Source organism: Ambystoma mexicanum, unplaced genomic scaffold, assembly GCF_040938575.1.
Source record: "Ambystoma mexicanum isolate Mex_15411 unplaced genomic scaffold, UKY_AmexF1_1 Mex_scaf1, whole genome shotgun sequence".
In the NCBI taxonomy this organism is placed as follows: Eukaryota; Metazoa; Chordata; class Amphibia; order Caudata; family Ambystomatidae; genus Ambystoma; species Ambystoma mexicanum.
In genome coordinates, this window is record NW_027182324.1 from 2,633,020 (window position 1) to 2,647,794 (window position 14,775).

At 44.3% G+C, this 14,775-nt stretch overlaps 7 non-coding genes across 7 annotated transcripts; all 7 read left to right on the forward strand.

The window, feature by feature from the left end:
• Positions 1-1,268: 1,268 nt before the first annotated feature.
• Positions 1,269-1,342, forward strand: TRNAT-AGU (transfer RNA threonine (anticodon AGU)). The gene has a single exon. It is a non-coding gene; the product is annotated as a tRNA-Thr (tRNA).
• Positions 1,343-2,109: 767 nt separating this feature from the next.
• Positions 2,110-2,183, forward strand: TRNAT-AGU (transfer RNA threonine (anticodon AGU)). Its single transcript has one exon. It is a non-coding gene; the product is annotated as a tRNA-Thr (tRNA).
• A 1,610-nt stretch (positions 2,184-3,793) lies between these two features.
• On the forward strand, positions 3,794-3,867 carry TRNAT-AGU (transfer RNA threonine (anticodon AGU)). The gene has a single exon. It is a non-coding gene; the product is annotated as a tRNA-Thr (tRNA).
• A 767-nt stretch (positions 3,868-4,634) lies between these two features.
• TRNAT-AGU (transfer RNA threonine (anticodon AGU)) lies at positions 4,635-4,708 on the forward strand. Its single transcript has one exon. It is a non-coding gene; the product is annotated as a tRNA-Thr (tRNA).
• A 767-nt stretch (positions 4,709-5,475) lies between these two features.
• TRNAT-AGU (transfer RNA threonine (anticodon AGU)) lies at positions 5,476-5,549 on the forward strand. The gene has a single exon. It is a non-coding gene; the product is annotated as a tRNA-Thr (tRNA).
• Positions 5,550-6,316: 767 nt separating this feature from the next.
• TRNAT-AGU (transfer RNA threonine (anticodon AGU)) lies at positions 6,317-6,390 on the forward strand. The gene has a single exon. It is a non-coding gene; the product is annotated as a tRNA-Thr (tRNA).
• A 1,403-nt stretch (positions 6,391-7,793) lies between these two features.
• Positions 7,794-7,867, forward strand: TRNAT-AGU (transfer RNA threonine (anticodon AGU)). Its single transcript has one exon. It is a non-coding gene; the product is annotated as a tRNA-Thr (tRNA).
• The last annotated feature ends 6,908 nt before the right edge of the window (positions 7,868-14,775 follow it).

The following is a 14,775-nucleotide window of genomic DNA, read 5'->3' on the forward strand; positions in this document are numbered from 1 at the left end:
TTTCACTCTACAGCACCTCCATACATGGCTACCTCACTGGTCAATAAAGGAAATGAATTACTAGTGCATTACACACATTTTGACACTGGAGACATAACTTTTTTCAGTCATTCCGTATCCAGATATAGAGATTTGCAGCATCTAGGACTTTAATGTTCACCCACTTACGGATTTGAATGTTTTGCCACATTCATGAGTGCAAACTTGCTCCCCAGTAAAGACGAACATGTGCTCCTCAATGCACACACTGGGCAATGCAGTCCACTCTAAATCGACGATTAATGACATGCTCGTTTTGTGCAATGGAGTTTCAGTCAATTGGAAAACATTTTGAAAAGTTATATTGCAACAGAAGCCCAGCCTTAAAAAAGTGGATTTCACTTCTGATTGATTACATGAGGAAGGAAAGGAGACCAGATGCAAAAAAGGTGCTGTGGCTTAGTTGGTTAAAGCGCCTGTCTAGTAAACAGGAGATCCTGAGTTTGAATCTCAGCAGCGCCTGTCTGCTTTTTTTTCGACCAATCTGTCTCCCCAATATTAAAACTTTGTACAAAGATTGCTATTTCATGCTATTTAGAAGCACAGTCAGGCTTGAAATGTTGGCAAAGCATCCAAGAACTCTGGACTCCACTACCTTAGAGTCATATTGCCCAAGGTTGCGATGCCATCAGAAACAGCACATATTAGAATGAGCAATTCATATTTCCTGCTTAATTTTTTGTAAAAGAAGCAAAGGTACGCCTGAACAGGGACTTGAACCCTGGACCCTCAGATTAAAAGTCTGATGCTCTACCGACTGAGTTATCCAGGCACAGGGATCACTGCCCATTTGAAACTTGATTTTCACTCTACAGCACCTCCATACATGGCTACCTCACTGGTCAATAAAGGAAATGAATTACTAGTGCATTACACACATTTTGACACTGGAGACATAACTTTTTTCAGTCATTCCGTATCCAGATATAGAGATTTGCAGCATCTAGGACTTTAATGTTCACCCACTTACGGATTTGAATGTTTTGCCACATTCATGAGTGCAAACTTGCTCCCCAGTAAAGACGAACATGTGCTCCTCAATGCACACACTGGGCAATGCAGTCCACTCTAAATCGACGATTAATGACATGCTCGTTTTGTGCAATGGAGTTTCAGTCAATTGGAAAACATTTTGAAAAGTTATATTGCAACAGAAGCCCAGCCTTAAAAAAGTGGATTTCACTTCTAAATGATTACATGAGGAAGGAAAGGAGACCAGATGCAAAAAAGGTGCTGTGGCTTAGTTGGTTAAAGCGCCTGTCTAGTAAACAGGAGATCCTGAGTTCGAATCTCAGCAGCGCCTGTCTGCTTTTTTTTCGACCAATCTGTCTCCCCAATATTAAAACTTTGTACAAAGATTGCTATTTCATGCTATTTAGAAGCACAGTCAGGCTTGAAATGTTGGCAAAGCATCCAAGAATTCTGGACTCCACTACCTTAGAGTCATATTGCCCAAGGTTGCGATGCCATCAGAAATAGCACATATTAGAATGAGCAATTCATATTTCCTGCTAAATTTTTTGTAAAAGAAGCAAAGATACGCCTGAACAGGGACTTGAACCCTGGACCCTCAGATTAAAAGTCTGATGCTCTACCGACTGAGCTATCCAGGCACAAGGATCACTGCCCATTTGAAACTTGATTTTCACTCTACAGCACCTCCATACATGGCTACCTCACTGGTCAATAAAGGAAATGAATTACTAGTGCATTACACACATTTTGACACTGGAGACATAACTTTTTTCAGTCATTCCGTATCCAGATATAGAGATTTGCAGCATCTAGGACTTTAATGTTCACCCACTTACGGATTTGAATGTTTTGCCACATTCATGAGTGCAAACTTGCTCCCCAGTAAAGACGAACATGTGCTCCTCAATGCACACACTGGGCAATGCAGTCCACTCTAAATCGACGATTAATGACATGCTCGTTTTGTGCAATGGAGTTTCAGTCAATTGGAAAACATTTTGAAAAGTTATATTGCAACAGAAGCCCAGCCTTAAAAAAGTGGATTTCACTTCTAAATGATTACATGAGGAAGGAAAGGAGACCAGATGCAAAAAAGGTGCTGTGGCTTAGTTGGTTAAAGCGCCTGTCTAGTAAACAGGAGATCCTGAGTTCGAATCTCAGCAGCGCCTGTCTGCTTTTTTTTCGACCAATCTGTCTCCCCAATATTAAAACTTTGTACAAAGATTGCTATTTCATGCTATTTAGAAGCACAGTCAGGCTTGAAATGTTGGCAAAGCATCCAAGAACTCTGGACTCCACTACCTTAGAATCATATTGCCCAAGGTTGCGATGCCATCAGAAATAGCACATATTAGAATGAGCAATTCATATTTCCTGCTTAATTTTTTGTAAAAGAAGCAAAGGTACGCCTGAACAGGGACTTGAACCCTGGACCCTCAGATTAAAAGTCTGATGCTCTACCGACTGAGCTATCCAGGCACAAGGACCACTGCCCATTTGAAACTTGATTTTCACTCTACAGCACCTCCATACATGGCTACCTCACTGGTCAATAAAGGAAATGAATTACTAGTGCATTACACACATTTTGACACTGGAGACATAACTTTTTTCAGTCATTCCGTATCCAGATATAGAGATTTGCAGCATCTAGGACTTTAATGTTCACCCACTTACGGATTTGAATGTTTTGCCACATTCATGAGTGCAAACTTGCTCCCCAGTAAAGGCGAACATGTGCTCCTCAATACACACACTGGGCAATGCAGTCCACTCTAAATCAACGATTAATGACATGCTCGTTTTGTGCAATGGAGTTTCAGTCAATTGGAAAACATTTTGTAAAGTTATATTGCAACAGAAGCCCAGCCTTAAAAAAAGTGGATTTCACTTCTAAATGATTACATGAGGAAGGACAGGAGATCAGATGCAAAAAAGGTGCTGTGGCTTAGTTGGTTAAAGCGCCTGTCTAGTAAACTGGAGATCCTGAGTTCGAACCTCAGCAGCGCCTGTCTGCTTTTTTTTCGACCAATCTGTCTCCCCAATATTAAAACTTTGTACAAAGATTGTTATTTCATGCTATTTAGAAGCACAGTCAGGCTTGAAATGTTGGCAAAGCATCCAAGAATTCTGGACTCCACTACCTTAGAGTCATATTGCCCAAGGTTGCGATGCCATCAGAAATAGCACATATTAGAATGAGCAATTCATATTTCCTGCTAAATTTTTTGTAAAAGAAGCAAAGGTACGCCTGAACAGGGACTTGAACCCTGGCCCCTCAGATTAAAAGTCTGATGCTCTACCGACTGAGCTATCCAGGCACAAGGATCACTGCCCATTTGAAACTTGATTTTCACTCTACAGCACCTCCATACATGGCTACCTCACTGGTCAATAAAGGAAATGAATTACTAGTGCATTACACACATTTTGACACTGGAGACATAACTTTTTTCAGTCATTCCGTATCCAGATATAGAGATTTGCAGCATCTAGGACTTTAATGTTCACCCACTTACGGATTTGAATGTTTTGCCACATTCATGAGTGCAAAATTGCTCCCCAGTAAAGGCGAACATGTGCTCCTCAATACACACACTGGGCAATGCAGTCCACTCTAAATCAACGATTAATGACATGCTCGTTTTGTGCAATGGAGTTTCAGTCAATTGGAAAACATTTTGTAAAGTTATATTGCAACAGAAGCCCAGCCTTAAAAAAAGTGGATTTCACTTCTAAATGATTACATGAGGAAGGAAAGGAGATCAGATGCAAAAGAGGTGCTGTGGCTTAGTTGGTTAAAGCGCCTGTCTAGTAAACAGGAGATCCTGAGTTCGAATCTCAGCAGCGCCTGTCTGCTTTTTTTTCGACCAATCTGTCTCCCCAATATTAAAACTTTGTACAAAGATTGTTATTTCATGCTATTTAGAAGCACAGTCAGGCTTGAAATGTTGGCAAAGCATCCAAGAATTCTGGACTCCACTACCTTAGAGTCATATTGCCCAAGGTTGCGATGCCATCAGAAATAGCACATATTAGAATGAGCAATTCATATTTCCTGCTAAATTTTTTGTAAAAGAAGCAAAGATACGCCTGAACAGGGACTTGAACCCTGGACCCTCAGATTAAAAGTCTGATGCTCTACCGACTGAGCTATCCAGGCACAGGGATCACTGCCCATTTGAAACTTGATTTTCACTCTACAGCACCTCCATACATGGCTACCTCACTGGTCAATAAAGGAAATGAATTACTAGTGCATTACACACATTTTGACACTGGAGACATAACTTTTTTCAGTCATTCCGTATCCAGATATAGAGATTTGCAGCATCTAGGACTTTAATGTTCACCCACTTACGGATTTGAATGTTTTGCCACATTCATGAGTGCAAACTTGCTCCCCAGTAAAGACGAACATGTGCTCCTCAATGCACACACTGGGCAATGCAGTCCACTCTAAATCGACGATTAATGACATGCTCGTTTTGTGCAATGGAGTTTCAGTCAATTGGAAAACATTTTGAAAAGTTATATTGCAACAGAAGCCCAGCCTTAAAAAAGTGGATTTCACTTCTAAATGATTACATGAGGAAGGAAAGGAGACCAGATGCAAAAAAGGTGCTGTGGCTTAGTTGGTTAAAGCGCCTGTCTAGTAAACAGGAGATCCTGAGTTCGAATCTCAGCAGCGCCTGTCTGCTTTTTTTTCGACCAATCTGTCTCCCCAATATTAAAACTTTGTACAAAGATTGCTGTTTCATGCTATTTAGAAGCACAGTCAGGCTTGAAATGTTGGCAAAGCATCCAAGAACTCTGGACTCCACTACCTTAGAGTCATATTGCCCAAGGTTGCGATGCCATCAGAAATAGCACATATTAGAATGAGCAATTCATATTTCCTGCTTAATTTTTTGTAAAAGAAGCAAAGGTACGCCTGAACAGGGACTTGAACCCTGGACCCTCAGATTAAAAGTCTGATGCTCTACCGACTGAGCTATCCAGGCACAAGGATCACTGCCCATTTGAAACTTGATTTTCACTCTACAGCACCTCCATACATGGCTACCTCACTGGTCAATAAAGGAAATGAATTACTAGTGCATTACACACATTTTGACACTGGAGACATAACTTTTTTCAGTCATTCCGTATCCAGATATAGAGATTTGCAGCATCTAGGACTTTAATGTTCACCCACTTACGGATTTGAATGTTTTGCCACATTCATGAGTGCAAACTTGCTCCCCAGTAAAGACGAACATGTGCTCCTCAATGCACACACTGGGCAATGCAGTCCACTCTAAATCGACGATTAATGACATGCTCGTTTTGTGCAATGGAGTTTCAGTCAATTGGAAAACATTTTGAAAAGTTATATTGCAACAGAAGCCCAGCCTTAAAAAAGTGGATTTCACTTCTAAATGATTACATGAGGAAGGAAAGGAGACCAGATGCAAAAAAGGTGCTGTGGCTTAGTTGGTTAAAGCGCCTGTCTAGTAAACAGGAGATCCTGAGTTCGAATCTCAGCAGCGCCTGTCTGCTTTTTTTTCGACCAATCTGTCTCCCCAATATTAAAACTTTGTACAAAGATTGCTATTTCATGCTATTTAGAAGCACAGTCAGGCTTGAAATGTTGGCAAAGCATCCAAGAACTCTGGACTCCACTACCTTAGAATCATATTGCCCAAGGTTGCGATGCCATCAGAAATAGCACATATTAGAATGAGCAATTCATATTTCCTGCTTAATTTTTTGTAAAAGAAGCAAAGGTACGCCTGAACAGGGACTTGAACCCTGGACCCTCAGATTAAAAGTCTGATGCTCTACCGACTGAGCTATCCAGGCACAAGGATCACTGCCCATTTGAAACTTGATTTTCACTCTACAGCACCTCCATACATGGCTACCTCACTGGTCAATAAAGGAAATGAATTACTAGTGCATTACACACATTTTGACACTGGAGACATAACTTTTTTCAGTCATTCCGTATCCAGATATAGAGATTTGCAGCATCTAGGACTTTAATGTTCACCCACTTACGGATTTGAATGTTTTGCCACATTCATGAGTGCAAACTTGCTCCCCAGTAAAGACGAACATGTGCTCCTCAATGCACACACTGGGCAATGCAGTCCACTCTAAATCGACGATTAATGACATGCTCGTTTTGTGCAATGGAGTTTCAGTCAATTGGAAAACATTTTGAAAAGTTATATTGCAACAGAAGCCCAGCCTTAAAAAAGTGGATTTCACTTCTAAATGATTACATGAGGAAGGAAAGGAGACCAGATGCAAAAAAGGTGCTGTGGCTTAGTTGGTTAAAGCGCCTGTCTAGTAAACAGGAGATCCTGAGTTCGAATCTCAGCAGCGCCTGTCTGCTTTTTTTTCGACCAATCTGTCTCCCCAATATTAAAACTTTGTACAAAGATTGCTATTTCATGCTATTTAGAAGCACAGTCAGGCTTGAAATGTTGGCAAAGCATCCAAGAACTCTGGACTCCACTACCTTAGAATCATATTGCCCAAGGTTGCGATGCCATCAGAAATAGCACATATTAGAATGAGCAATTCATATTTCCTGCTTAATTTTTTGTAAAAGAAGCAAAGGTACGCCTGAACAGGGACTTGAACCCTGGACCCTCAGATTAAAAGTCTGATGCTCTACCGACTGAGCTATCCAGGCACAGGGATCACTGCCCATTTGAAACTTGATTTTCACTCTACAGCACCTCCATACATGGCTACCTCACTGGTCAATAAAGGAAATGAATTACTAGTGCATTACACACATTTTGACACTGGAGACATAACTTTTTTCAGTCATTCCGTATCCAGATATAGAGATTTGCAGCATCTAGGACTTTAATGTTCACCCACTTACGGATTTGAATGTTTTGCCACATTCATGAGTGCAAAATTGCTCCCCAGTAAAGGCGAACATGTGCTCCTCAATACACACACTGGGCAATGCAGTCCACTCTAAATCAACGATTAATGACATGCTCGTTTTGTGCAATGGAGTTTCAGTCAATTGGAAAACATTTTGTAAAGTTATATTGCAACAGAAGCCCAGCCTTAAAAAAAGTGGATTTCACTTCTAAATGATGTTGGCAAAGCATCCAAGAATTCTGGACTCCACTACCTTAGAGTCATATTGCCCAAGGTTGCGATGCCATCAGAAATAGCACATATTAGAATGAGCAATTCATATTTCCTGCTAAATTTTTTGTAAAAGAAGCAAAGGTACGCCTGAACAGGGACTTGAACCCTGGACCCTCAGATTAAAAGTCTGATGCTCTACCGACTGAGCTATCCAGGCACAAGGATCACTGCCCATTTGAAACTTGATTTTCACTCTACAGCACCTCCATACATGGCTACCTCACTGGTCAATAAAGGAAATGAATTACTAGTGCATTACACACATTTTGACACTGGAGACATAACTTTTTTCAGTCATTCCGTATCCAGATATAGAGATTTGCAGCATCTAGGACTTTAATGTTCACCCACTTACGGATTTGAATGTTTTGCCACATTCATGAGTGCAAACTTGCTCCCCAGTAAAGACGAACATGTGCTCCTCAATGCACACACTGGGCAATGCAGTCCACTCTAAATCGACGATTAATGACATGCTCGTTTTGTGCAATGGAGTTTCAGTCAATTGGAAAACATTTTGAAAAGTTATATTGCAACAGAAGCCCAGCCTTAAAAAAGTGGATTTCACTTCTAAATGATTACATGAGGAAGGAAAGGAGACCAGATGCAAAAAAGGTGCTGTGGCTTAGTTGGTTAAAGCGCCTGTCTAGTAAACAGGAGATCCTGAGTTCGAATCTCAGCAGCGCCTGTCTGCTTTTTTTTCGACCAATCTGTCTCCCCAATATTAAAACTTTGTACAAAGATTGCTATTTCATGCTATTTAGAAGCACAGTCAGGCTTGAAATGTTGGCAAAGCATCCAAGAATTCTGGACTCCACTACCTTAGAGTCATATTGCCCAAGGTTGCGATGCCATCAGAAATAGCACATATTAGAATGAGCAATTCATATTTCCTGCTAAATTTTTTGTAAAAGAAGCAAAGATACGCCTGAACAGGGACTTGAACCCTGGACCCTCAGATTAAAAGTCTGATGCTCTACTGTTAGGGAGAATTCTCTGTTTAGGCTGAATTTCCCTACCTAGTGAGTCCCCCAGCAGCTTTGCTGGATTTCTGGGGTTTAATTTTTTTCTCCTGCCAAGAGTGAGACTCTTTTACCCTCACTCTTGGACATGTTGAAGTGTGTTTTCTTGGTTAAACCTTGTGTTGAATGGGCTATGGGGTCTTTTACTCCATGGGGCCTCATGTATTTTTGTGATGTGGGTCACACAGCACCCTCTGTGCCGTGACCCAGGGGTGTCCTAGGGACTCCCCAACATAGACTCCATACCCTGGGACTGACTACTGTCTCCCAGGGCATGTAAAGTCACCAAAGACTTTACTAGTCTTGAATCCTGAACAGAACCAGTACAAACCATCATATTGTGGACGTACTGGCTGGGGCAATTCGATTGCCCCAGGGTCTGTTAGTCGAGGGGGCACGTCTCCGTCCCCCCTGATCGAGTTTTGGCTGGTGGCAGTGGAAACTACTTTTTATATTCGACCGCGAATATTTCCCTATGGGATTTCCCATTGTTTTAGGCTAACACATTTAATTATTTATTTACGGTAGCCTTAAACATACCGCCGGTTTATATATTTATTTTTATAACTCCGGTTGGGACTTTTTGCCAAAACTTGATTCTAAAATGGCGTTGGTGTTCGCCCCTGTAACTCTGACCCAAAGTGGAGCCCTTTGTTCCACTTTTGGCGGGCTTCTCCACAGAAGCCCTCCAAAGTGGTGCCACTCTGTCTGGGGTACTTAGGAGGGGTGGAGGGGGATTTAGGCACCCTGGACTGAGTTACCTTGGTAACTCAAGTCGCACTCCGTCCTGATTGGCCCAAGTGGTGAGCCGCCCGGCTCACCACTTAGCATGTTTGAGTGACAGCTAGGCTGGGTGAATGGGGGTTTGCTGCATAAAAGCAGGGCTTTGGGGACTGGGACTTCAGAAGTCGCCACAGGACCAAGAATCCGACGAGGGAAGAGCTGAGCCGACCTGCTTCGACGACACCACCCGGTGGAGCCCTGCTGAACCGTCTCACCACTTTTCCCGACGACCGAGGAGAACTCTTAACGGAGTGGCTCCTTCCCTTGACTGGTGGGGACAACCAGTTTTCGCCTTCTTTTCGCTTCTCGAGGTATCTCGTGGCCGCCTTGCCAGTGCCAAGCACCCCGGCAACCGGAACCCCACCACTTTTACCCCAACCACGAAAGTCGGTACGACCCTTTAACCGGAGGACTCCGCGGCTGGTTTCTTCCCGGGCAGTGCAACGACCCTCTTCTTCTGCTCTTCAGCGAGAACTTCTTCTCCCCTGACCGACGTCGAGCCCTGCTGCCACTGCCTGGAACAACTGCCACCGCTGGAGGATCCTTTCCGCTTAAGGTACCGTGTTCCGCCTGGCTTCCCTTGCTACCGACTGTACGGGGTAGATTTAGCCCCCGGCTTTCGAACCTGGGAGAGCCTGGGACACCCTGGCTAAACTTTCTAAGCCACTCTAACCTCTTTCTAACTCTTTGCAAGACTTTGAATCCCTAATAACGGTGTGATCTTGGGCACATTTTCGCTCCGGCTACTCAAAGAGTGGGCCCTGCCTAGTGACTTTTGCTCACCTGTGACTTTGTGCTTCTTTGAGCCTATTGCAAGTGTTCTGGACCTTAGAGTGGTGTGTTTAACCCATTTCTGCTTTTTCTCTCCCTTTCTTGGAAACTACTAGAGTGTCATCTAACGTTAAGCACTCACCTCTGTTTTAATTAAGTGGTGTTAACCTAGAGTTGTCTAGATAGGAGAAAGGATTGAATCTACTTTCGTTATAACTGTGTTTGAAGTGTTTACTATATTTTGCTAGAGTGTTTTTAACTGATGTGTATTTTAAATAAATAACTATATACTTTTGAAACCAAGCTCTGGTCAGTGTTTGCTTGTGCTATTGTATGTGGGTACATATTGTGTATACTTTGCATACTGCCTAACTCTTCTTGAGAGAAGTCTGACTGCTCAGCCACAGCTACCAGGTAAATCTGGGTGGTACAGACTGCTACCAAAGGGGTTTACTGCTCTACCTGTAGTCTTAAATCTTTTGCAGTGTTCCCCAAGGGAACTGCACAGGTTTCTGCCTAACACTGGTGTACAGCGGTGGGATTTGTATTGAGTATACATTTTATTGTGCTTTAGATACCTTAGTGCAACTAACCACAAAGCTTAGCACTGAAAAAGTAAAACCTCTAACATGTCAGTTATAGAAAGCTATAGTCAAGAGTCCCTTGCAGCCAAAACTGCTGATTGTTTAAGAGTGCTCTGTAAACATAAGGATCTCCTGACTAAGGGCAAGAAAATGGAGCTGATTGAAAGATTGTTAGCTAACCAAAGTCTGGGTGATGGTTCAGAGGAACCTACCACTCCAGCAACTGTAGATGACAGTGTTGAAATTAACATGGAGCAAAATGTTGATGATTCTGAGGAAGAGTCAGAAGAGGAGGGTGAGGCTGTTGTAACTGCCCCCCCTAGGCCTCTGCCTGCTCTACCTGCTGTGCCTACTGGACCTTTACCAGGTCCCACATTTAGTCCTCAGTACTTTGAACTGGAGAAAATGAAGCTAGAATTGGAGTATAAGAAACTTAATGCTCAAACTGACAAAGAACTAAGGCTAAGGGAAATGGAGCTCAAGTATGACTTAGAAATGAAGAAATTATCTGTTGAGAATGTTTCTCTCTCTGGCTCCTCTAGAAGTTCCAGTCCTAAAAGACCCCGGATGCCTAAAGAATTGGTTGGTATGTATGAGCCTAAGTTGGATGTGTTGGATTGGTTGTCTCTGTTTGAATATAATCATGGGCTCCAGAACATCACAGGAAATGACTTACTCACCTGGTTGTTCTCTAGGCTTCCTCCTGTTGCAACTGATGTGGTAATGGAGATGGGGGAGGAGGATAGGAAGGACTATGAATGTGTGAAACTAGCTTTGATAGCTAGGTTTGGGAAGACCCCTTCCCAGTATCTTAAGAGGTTTAGGAACCTCAAAAAGCATGATGGTACCCCTTGGGCTACCTGGGTGAGTGAATGTTTGAAAAACTTAGAGGGATGGATTAAGGGTTACAAGGTGAACACTTATGAAGGTATGAAGAACTTGTTTATGTTGGAGACTATTTATGATGCCTGCTCTCCTGAGCTCAGACAACACTTGGCTGATTCCAGGGAATTGGATTCCCGGAAACTAGCTAAGGCTGCTGACTTGTGGGTTGCCAACAGGGCCACTCACAAGGATTCTGGGGTAACTCAGAAGAAGGATGGGGAGAAACAGTCTAAAAAGGACTCCAAAGAGAATTCTAATAATTCCTATCCCAAAGAGGGCCCCAAACCACAAAATAACCAGGGTAAGCCACATGGGAAACCTAGTCAGGCTACTGTACCTTCTGGCCACAAGCCAGAAGGAGGTCAGAACAAGCCACCCTTCCAGAGAGCATTTGGACAATGCTATGTCTGTCAGGGTACTGACCATATCAAAGGAGATCCCAAGTGCAAGGGTAAACCTGCAGGGATCAGCACAGTCTCCTTAGCCTTCACTCCTGAGGATGAAGTACAGATGGCTAGTGCCCACTTTGAACTCTTTGCTGAAGAACCCTTGGGTCTTCAAGCAACTGTAAACTTAGAGCCTATGGGTCTGGTTAGTCCCCAGAATAGGGTTGTGTATAACTCCCTACCTGTTAACTCTAAGGTGTATTATGTGGACAGTGTTCTTGTCAATGGCCAGGATACTCCTGCCAGGAGAGACACTGGGGCCAGCAGAACAGTAGTGGATGAAAGCTTCTTTCAACCTAAGGATGTGGCCAAAGCACCCAAAGGTCCCACTAAGATGTCTGGAGGCCCTGTCCAAATGGTTCCTATTCTACCAGCCCTCATTCAGTGTAACAACATGACAGTGAGGATCCCTGTCAGTGTTCAGACTGAGGTACCTGGGAAGGTCCTGTTGGGGAATGACCTAAGAACTCTAGGAGTAGTGTCACATACCCCCAGGCCTCCCAGTATGGAGAAGCAGAACTTAACCAAATTGGCTAGACAGGCTACCTTGAAGGACCCTTCTAAGCCTGTGGGACCCTCTACTGAGAACCCCACTACAAGCCCTGGTGTTAGTAAGTTGACCTCTAACCCAGGCACATTTCCGGATAGTATGCTAGGAACATGGGCGCCCCAACCAAGCTCCATCATTGTTCCCCTAGTCTCAGAGTCTCTGACTCCCCCTGCTTCTGAGGAAGAGGTGGATAGACCAACTAGGCCCCTATCTGGACCTGAGAGAACTGGTAATTCTCAGTGCTGGTGGAAAACCAGAAAAGAAAAGTCTAAGGCCAAAAACCTTCAGACTGTTGGACCTTCTACTGAAGACCCCAACTCAAATCCTAATATTAGGGGGGAAACTCCTAAAATAGGTAAGGGTAGATCTAAGAGGAAGGGGAAGCAGGTACATTGCCTAACCCCAACCCCTCCAACCAAGAGGCCTAAGACCCAACCTGCTCCCACAAGAGAGGTGGTGAGGAACCTTGGAGGCCCCTCTAGATCTAAGGGAATCCTTTATAAGGACCCCTTCAAAAAGCCTAACATAGGTTCAGAAGTTGTCCCAACTTCTGAGGGACTGGTCAACCAGATCCCCTATAACAAAAAGACTGATGTTCCTCAAAGGGTTTGTAGGTCCTTTAGCTTGCAAAAGAAAACCTTTGAGTTCTCCCTTAAGCATAGGTCAAGGTGTCACCATCAAAATGCTGATGGACTCTCTAGGATGTATATCATCGACTAGAGGTATGAGGTTCATCCAGGAGTGGATTAAATCCTCCTGTCCCTTAGTCTGGGGGGGCGAGTGTTAGGGAGAATTCTCTGTTTAGGCTGAATTTCCCTACCTAGTGAGTCCCCCAGCAGCTTTGCTGGATTTCTGGGGTTTAATTTTTTTCTCCTGCCAAGAGTGAGACTCTTTTACCCTCACTCTTGGACATGTTGAAGTGTGTTTTCTTGGTTAAACCTTGTGTTGAATGGGCTATGGGGTCTTTTACTCCATGGGGCCTCATGTATTTTTGTGATGTGGGTCACACAGCACCCTCTGTGCCGTGACCCAGGGGTGTCCTAGGGACTCCCCAACATAGACTCCATACCCTGGGACTGACTACTGTCTCCCAGGGCATGTAAAGTCACCAAAGACTTTACTAGTCTTGAATCCTGAACAGAACCAGTACAAACCATCATATTGTGGACGTACTGGCTGGGGCAATTCGATTGCCCCAGGGTCTGTTAGTCGAGGGGGCACGTCTCCGTCCCCCCTGATCGAGTTTTGGCTGGTGGCAGTGGAAACTACTTTTTATATTCGACCGCGAATATTTCCCTATGGGATTTCCCATTGTTTTAGGCTAACACATTTAATTATTTATTTACGGTAGCCTTAAACATACCGCCGGTTTATATATTTATTTTTATAACTCCGGTTGGGACTTTTTGCCAAAACTTGATTCTAAAATGGCGTTGGTGTTCGCCCCTGTAACTCTGACCCAAAGTGGAGCCCTTTGTTCCACTTTTGGCGGGCTTCTCCACAGAAGCCCTCCAAAGTGGTGCCACTCTGTCTGGGGTACTTAGGAGGGGTGGAGGGGGATTTAGGCACCCTGGACTGAGTTACCTTGGTAACTCAAGTCGCACTCCGTCCTGATTGGCCCAAGTGGTGAGCCGCCCGGCTCACCACTTAGCATGTTTGAGTGACAGCTAGGCTGGGTGAATGGGGGTTTGCTGCATAAAAGCAGGGCTTTGGGGACTGGGACTTCAGAAGTCGCCACAGGACCAAGAATCCGACGAGGGAAGAGCTGAGCCGACCTGCTTCGACGACACCACCCGGTGGAGCCCTGCTGAACCGTCTCACCACTTTTCCCGACGACCGAGGAGAACTCTTAACGGAGTGGCTCCTTCCCTTGACTGGTGGGGACAACCAGTTTTCGCCTTCTTTTCGCTTCTCGAGGTATCTCGTGGCCGCCTTGCCAGTGCCAAGCACCCCGGCAACCGGAACCCCACCACTTTTACCCCAACCACGAAAGTCGGTACGACCCTTTAACCGGAGGACTCCGCGGCTGGTTTCTTCCCGGGCAGTGCAACGACCCTCTTCTTCTGCTCTTCAGCGAGAACTTCTTCTCCCCTGACCGACGTCGAGCCCTGCTGCCACTGCCTGGAACAACTGCCACCGCTGGAGGATCCTTTCCGCTTAAGGTACCGTGTTCCGCCTGGCTTCCCTTGCTACCGACTGTACGGGGTAGATTTAGCCCCCGGCTTTCGAACCTGGGAGAGCCTGGGACACCCTGGCTAAACTTTCTAAGCCACTCTAACCTCTTTCTAACTCTTTGCAAGACTTTGAATCCCTAATAACGGTGTGATCTTGGGCACATTTTCGCTCCGGCTACTCAAAGAGTGGGCCCTGCCTAGTGACTTTTGCTCACCTGTGACTTTGTGCTTCTTTGAGCCTATTGCAAGTGTTCTGGACCTTAGAGTGGTGTGTTTAACCCATTTCTGCTTTTTCTCTCCCTTTCTTGGAAACTACTAGAGTGTCATCTAACGTTAAGCACTCACCTCTGTTTTAATTAAGTGGTGTTAACCTAGAGTTGT